Genomic DNA, 7,309 nt, shown 5'->3' on the forward strand with positions numbered 1-7,309 from the left:
ATTGGTGGGAAAGATGGAGGAGCCAGAGGAGAAGGAGCCTAGCCCCTCTCCTGGGGGTCCAGGCTAGGGAGAGACAGAACTCAGCTGCATGGGAGAGGAACAGAGGCACATGCATTTACCCAGTATTTACTGAGCACCTACTGTGTGTCAGCCTCAGTTCTAGGTCTGGGGATGCCTCAGTGAACACAGCAAAGGTCTGTCTAATAGAGATTATAATCTAGAGATAGAAGGTAAATGAATGAGCAATTAAATGCAAGTGCTATGGGAAAATAAAGCAGGCTAAGGCAATAGGGAGTGATGAGGCACTGGGAGGTTGCTATTTGCTACTGGCGGCTGGTCGGGAAAGGTGCCATTCGAGATGAAATGGAAAAGCAGTCACAGAGGAAGCCTTGAGGGTCATCTAGGCCTGAGGGCTGTAACAGCAGAAGGAACAACAAGTGCAAAGGCCCAAAGGTGTGTGTGTGTGTGTGTAGAGGTGCCCTGCATTTGTTGAGAAGCTGCAAGGAGGCCAATGTGGTTCAAACAGGATGAGAGAAGAGGAGAGGGACAGGGGGAGGTCAGGTTGGTGAGGAGAGTCAGTCACTGAGGGCCTCACAGGCCACAGTCAGGCACAGGGTGCTGAGTCTGCTGTAGTGTAGAGAGAAGGCCAGAGCGGGCAAGTGCTCTTTGCAGGAAGAATATTACGGTCACCACAGAAGACTGTGAATGTTTTGCTCAAAACTGTCAGGTACATTACTAGATTATAAAAACAAAAAAAGAAAACCTCAAAATGGCCTAAGCACAAACAAAGGAATTTCTGACTCACATAAAGGAATAAGTTAATAAGTTTCAGGTATAGTTGAACCAGAGTCTCGACTGAGGTCCTCAAGAATCCACATGCTTTTGTCTGTGCCACCTCCCCTTGTGGTGGCAAATAGTCCCCAGCAGTTCCCAGTTTATAGTCTATCAGCTTAGCAATTACCGTGGAGGGTACCGCTTTCCCAGTAGTTCCAGTGGCCTGGGATGGATCATGTGACCACCAATGTGACTCTGATTGGCTAGGCCTGGGTGATGTGCCCATTCTTAGAACTATGGGAGTGAGGGCAGTACCACCCAACTCTCATAGCCTGAAATGAGATGGGGGAAGTTTCATAAAAGGAGAAGATGATTATGGTTTCCTGAAGAAGGGAAACTGATGCTGGGAGAGCAAAACAACAGGTACACTTTCCATGCCATACACAGAACAGACAGCTAGTACACAGCTACTAATCGATAAAAGAAAGGGAGAGAGAGAGGAAGACAGCTTGGAGGGAGGAAGATTCAAATAAGAGGACTTGTTTCAAGTGGAGATTATGAAGAACAGGAGAGGCTGATTCAGAGGCAGAAGAGGATAGTGGGTTTGAGCAGGGAAGGGGCAGACTGACCCACTGCACTGGGCAGGCACTTTTTGCAGCAAAAAGACACTGAGTAGCAAGAGCGAGTCTGCACATGCCTACCCCATGCCCTTGGAATATGTCCCACCAACTGCCTCCCTGACCAACTTTTCATTTGAGGAGCAGTCATCACACCTCTGTTAGACATGGCTGCCATTCCAAATGGATTACAGATGGTTTAAACACCCACATTAGCACTTTTTGGCTCCCATGTGGGGGCCCTGGAGCTTAACCTCTCACATCAGCCCTGGCAGAAACTTTTTTGAAGGGGCTGCTGCCCAAATCACTACAATGTATGCAGGCTGCTGGTACAAGAAGTGGTCACCAAAGCACCGTGCCTGCTTCCAGTGGGGACTCAAAAAATCCACTGGGGTGTAGAAAGAAAGTATTAGAACTTCTATTTATATATTTTTGTATTATCCTTTTAAAATTACCATTTTGTATATGTTTTATGATACAATATATTAGCACTGAAATACATGCATACAAATGATTTGACCGATCTCTCTCTCTCTCTCTCTCTCTCTCTCTCTCTCTCTCTCTCTCTCTATATATATATATATATATATATATATATATATATATATATGGAGTGGGCTGTCAGAAATGATTGGGGTCCACTAATGTAAATAATTAATAGCTAACAATTATATGGAACTTGCTGTGTTCTAGGTCCTGTGTCCAGTGGTTATTTACTCCTCATATAGCCCATTTTACAGGTAAAGAAACGGGAGCACAGAGAGGTTGAGTAACTTGCCCACCCCTTTTCAGCCTGGAAGATGCAGAGTTGGGATTGCCTCAGTGGTTTGGCTTGGAATCCTTGATGCCTATCTGATAAGACTGGAATCCTCTGGACAAAGAGAGGGGATCTGAGATTATTGAGTTCATCTTTTAAAAAAAAAAAAAAGATTCATTTTCCAAGTAATTTCATTCAGAATTTTGTTTCCTGAACAAACAATGTGAAAAATGGCTACTATTTTTTCTCTCTTGCCTCCGCACCTCCAACCGCCATCTAACTCAGGGGTTCTCCCTCCAGATTTGGTCCAATAAATGAGAGTGAGTGACATTATAGCCCCCTTGAATCATTTTCAGAGGAACATGGAATCTCTGGGATTTGGAGGATGATTAGATTAAGGAAGTGGATCAGTGTTTGGGGGAGAAGAGATGGCACCTGGGGCATGAGCCTACCCCAAAGAAAAGGGTATCTAAATTGTTCATAGTTCCTTCTTTGCCTAAAAAAATGACATTTATTCAAAGGAAAAGAAAGACAAGATGTGCACCCTTTGGCTTCCTTCCCTCCCCCACTCCTGCTCCTCCTCAGCCTGCCAAGGACTGAGAACCCTAGCTGGGATGAGGTAGCAAGCCAGCCCCTCTCAGGTGAGGTCAGCAACATTGAGGGGCATTTCCTCAATGGAGCTATTGTAGAAGGTCTCAATGTCTCAAAGAGTCCTTTTGTCTTCTTCTGTCAACATATTAATAGCCATACCCTTATGGCCAAAATGCCCACCTGACTGATTCTGTGGATATAGTTTTCCCTGTTGGTGGGAAGGTCATAGTTGATGACTAAAGAAACCTGCTGCACATCACTGCCTCTGGCCAGCAGGTAAGTGGTGATCAATACTCTGCTAGAGCCAGAGCGGAACTCCCTCATGATTACATCTTATTCCTTTTGGTCCGTATCTCCATGCATGGCAGAGACAGTGATGTCTCAGGTGTTCATCTTCTCAGTGAGCCAATCAACCTTTCTTCGAATGTTGATGAAGATGACTGCCTGGGTGATGGTAAGGTTTCATATAAGTTACACAATGTATCCAGCTTCCACTCCTCTCATTCCAGGTTGATATAGAATTGGTGGATACCCTCCAGAGTCAACTCTTCCTTCTTGACAAGAATCTGAATGGGGCCCCTGATGAACTTCTCAGTCACCTCAAGCACATCAGAAGGCATTGTAGCTGGCAGAAATGCCACCTAGGTGTTGCTGTTGAGCTTTTGGAATATGTCATAGATCTGGTCCTTGAACCCATGGCTTAAAATTTCATCAGCTTTATCTAGTACAAACATCTTGATGTATTTGGGAGACAGGTATCTGCGATTAAGCATGTCAAACACACTTCCTGGGGTGCCCACCATGATATGGGGAGCTTCTATCTGCAGCTTCTGCACCTCCGCAAGCATGTTGGTATCCCCAATGAAGGCATGGCAGGAGGCACCCATGTAATCCCCTAAAGCCATGACTACCTTTTGTATCTGCTGTGCCAATTCTCTAGTGGGTTCCAGGACCAAGGCCTGGGTAGCCTTTAGATCTGTTGCAGAATCCTTATGGCAAAAGTAGCTGTTTTTCCTGTCCCAGATTGGGCTTGAGCGATCACATCATAACCCTTGATACAAAGAGGAATGGCTCACTGCTAGATGGCAGAGGGCTTCTCTAAACCATAGGCATAGATGCCACAGAGGAGGGAATCTAAGAGGTTTATGTTATCAAAGCTATTAACGATCTCATTCCAGTTATTCTTGACTAGAGGCCTGGTACACAAATTCGTACACAGGTGGGTCTGGCCAGCCTGCCCCAATAGGGGCCAACTGGAGGCTGGGCTGGCAGGGAGGAAGGGATGCGAGATGTTGGCCAGCCCCACCCCTGATTGGGGGTAGGGGAGCGATCAGGGGTAGGGCCAGTGAGGGGGAGGGGCCACAGAAGGTTGGCTGGCCAGCCCTGCCCCTGCTCGGGCTGGTTGGCCAGCCACAGTGGGCATCATAGTGACTGGTTGTTCTGGTCATTCGGTCATTCCAGCGTTCTGGTCGCTGGCTTTTTATATATTTATAGACTAGAGCAGGGGTGGGCAAACTTTTTGACTTGAGGGCCACAATAGGTTCTTAAACTGGACCAGAGGGCCGGAACAAAAGCATGGAAGGAGTGTTTGTGTGAACTAATATAAATTCAAAGTAAACATCATTACATAAAAGGGTACGGTCTTTTATTTCAATAGTTTTATTCATTTCAAACGGGCCGGATCCGGCCCGCGGGCCGTAGTTTGCCCACGGCTGGACTAGAGGCTTAGCTTGCGAAATTGCATGAGACCCAGAGTCCCGCTGGCTGCCACTGTGGGACCCAGAGTCCCACCCACCACCGCCATGGGGCCCATCAATACACCTCCTGGTGACTGGTCTTTGGGTCATTCTGGCATTACAGCCACTAGCTTTTGATAATATAGATGATGCCTTCAGGCTCCATTCTATCAAGACCATTGTCTCTAGATCTTTTCTTGCCAGTCAGCACCAGGGCTTTGGGTCCTGTCTCTGGTTGGGGCCTAACAAATTCTAGGCCCCCAAATCCAGGCTGTTTTTGCCTCTGCCGTGGATCTGCCCCCTCGGGGCCAGTCTTCCTGGCTTGGTTTCCTCACAACCCTCTGAGTTCTTTTGTTTCTAGCCTGAGAAAATCTTAATCACTCTCCAGCACACCCTCAGATGTTCAAATTCTAAAGCATGGAGCTCCTGGATCCTCCCAGGGACCCCTAACAGGAAGAAAAGGGCAAGGATGCCATTTCCTGTTTCCAAATAAGGCAACTTGGATACGGAGCGGGGAAGTAGACATCCAAGTTCCAGCCACACTTTTCTAGGAAGCCTTTCTGATACCACTGATCCTCTCAGAGATCTTCGTCCTCCTCCTACTGGCATGAAGGGCCCAGGGCTTCCCCTTTTACAAGGCCATAGTCTGTCTTTACAACTATGAAGATCCAGATGTTAGAGTCAGTGATGGAAGGAAGGAATGAATCAGTACATTCATTACTGGGTGGCTGGCTTACTTCATGGATAGGGTCTGTGTCAACTCATAGGTTCTCCAAAATGGCTTGTCCATCCTTCACCCGGGGTCTGGCCTCAGTTCTCCCATCCTCTTCACTGTAGAGATTAGGCTCATCACAGCTGGGGTGGATGGGGTTGTTAAACCCTGTGTGGCCTTGGGCAAGTCATTGGCCACTCTGTGCTGTTCCCTTGTGGGAAATTATGATAGCAATAGTGTTCACCTCAAAGCTCTACTCTAAGGGTTGTATCTGGAGCTGCATGTAAAGCCGCTTATGAGTGTGTGGGATCTAGTAGAGCATCTGGCACAATGCCTGGCACGTAATAGATGGTCAATTCAGCAGCATCCCAGTTCCCACCCTCTACCTACCACATTCTCTATGTTCTAATTGGCAAGAAATGGGGTGGGGTGTCCTTGTCTGGACCATCCTTTATCCTCATTGAATCCTCAACTGCCCTCACCACACCCCTATAACGAGTTCATTCCAGCATCTCTCCACTCTGCCTTCCCCACCCTTTTGCTCCTGGAGTTGTTGGTTTAATGTGCACAATACAATTAAGGCAAAATGGCTTTCCCATCAAACCCCCCAACAACTTCCCTCAACAACCCCAATCCAGCATTACCAACCCTATTTCTTTCCTCCCTTGGGGATCATGGAGTTTAATTTCAGGAAAAATTCCCAGAATGACTCTCCTCTGGGGACCTTCTACCCACTGGCTCCTATTCCCCAGTTGGCTAAGGGTTGACCTGGGGGTGTTAGCTCCCCTGCACTTTCAGCCTATGTTTGCTCAGGGGTCAAGCAGACTTCCCTGGCACTGGACAAGACCCTGAGGCAGAGAGTGAACCGTCTCAGGGATATGTTGCGGGGGCGGGGGGAAAGGGGGAAGGGGGAGGACACTGCCAGCACAGCTGGAAGCAGAATTGAACAGAGATGTGGAGCTGGAATGGAGAGATCCACTATGCTAGCTATCACCTTCCTGCTTTGATTTAAGTGCCTTTCTTTTGTTGAAGACTCTCAATCCCTTTAAAAAGAGTTCCTGCACAGCTCTTTCTGCTTCTCCATGAACCCCAGGAGGGCCTGAGCTGGAAACTCCGAATTCAGCACTGGAGGAGGCGCCTACTGAACCTGAGCCACCATTTCTGGGTCCCTTTCAGACACGTAGGTCCTGCCTATGCTTACACCTCCCAGGGCCTGGATCTGCCTGTGTGAACCCCGCCTCCCTCACATACCAGGCCTCCCTGATGCCATCATGTCACTCACAAGATCTCCAATATCACCACCCAAAAGGCCTCAAGCTGGAGTCCTGGAGTACACACACCTGGATTTGGATCCTGGTACCACAGCTGTGAGGTCTGGGACAAAGTGCCACTCTCTGTGAGTCTCATTTCCATGGGCTACCGGGTGAGGGTTGCAAGAGATAACTCCAATGCATGAAGCACCTCACAAAGAGGGGCAGAAGAGGGGTAAGGTAGAAGCAATTGTTATTGTCAAATATTTGCATGGGAGATTGGGAACGGGCAGTTGTCCAGCTTATGGACTCTGCACTGTGGAACCCACCCAACTCACCAGAAGACTTGTCAAAACTATCAGGCTGGAACCCTGTGCTGAGTATGTGGTGGTGAGTACTAGGAGGCTTGGCTGGAAAGGAGGCAAAGTCTTGTCCTCAGGGCCTGGCAGGAGGTAGATTTCCTATAGTCAGCAATGTCCCTTTCATGCTACTCCCAACCTCTCTCTGTATTAGCATGAGAATGGGACACCAGCTGACATTGGAGGGTCCAAAGGTATTTGTATTAGGAAGAGCTCCCTCTGCCCCCTAAAAGGCATTGCTCTTGGAGCTGGTAAGCTGGGCTGGGATCCAGAGGCCTCTTGGGGCAAGTAGGCAGGCAGGCTAGAGTAGAGGGTCCCTCTCCCGCCCCCACCCCTCCCAACACACTATCTGGTTGGCTTGGGGGACCCACAAGTCCAGTCCAAGCTATTCTTACCTCCCCACTCCACACCCTCAGAGTGAGCCTCAGCTGTGTTGGGGAGCACTCTTTCGTTTGAAAAAGCATATTCTGTATAAGTGCTTTGGGTTTTTTGCCTCAACCTTTTATTTCTTTG

The 7,309-nt window shown here is 48.2% G+C and overlaps 1 pseudogene across 1 annotated transcript; it reads right to left on the reverse strand.

The window, feature by feature from the left end:
* Positions 1-2,785: 2,785 nt before the first annotated feature.
* LOC308526662 (eukaryotic initiation factor 4A-I-like) lies at positions 2,786-6,600 on the reverse strand (annotated as a pseudogene). Its single transcript has 2 exons — positions 6,470-6,600; positions 2,786-3,935 (listed from the first exon to the last, which is right to left on the reverse strand). The product of its transcript is annotated as a eukaryotic initiation factor 4A-I-like (transcript).
* Positions 6,601-7,309: the final 709 nt, after the last annotated feature.

The sequence above is a fragment of the Myotis nattereri genome (genome assembly GCF_964212035.1).
Source record: "Myotis nattereri genome assembly, chromosome: 1".
Classification (NCBI taxonomy): domain Eukaryota; kingdom Metazoa; phylum Chordata; class Mammalia; order Chiroptera; family Vespertilionidae; genus Myotis; species Myotis nattereri.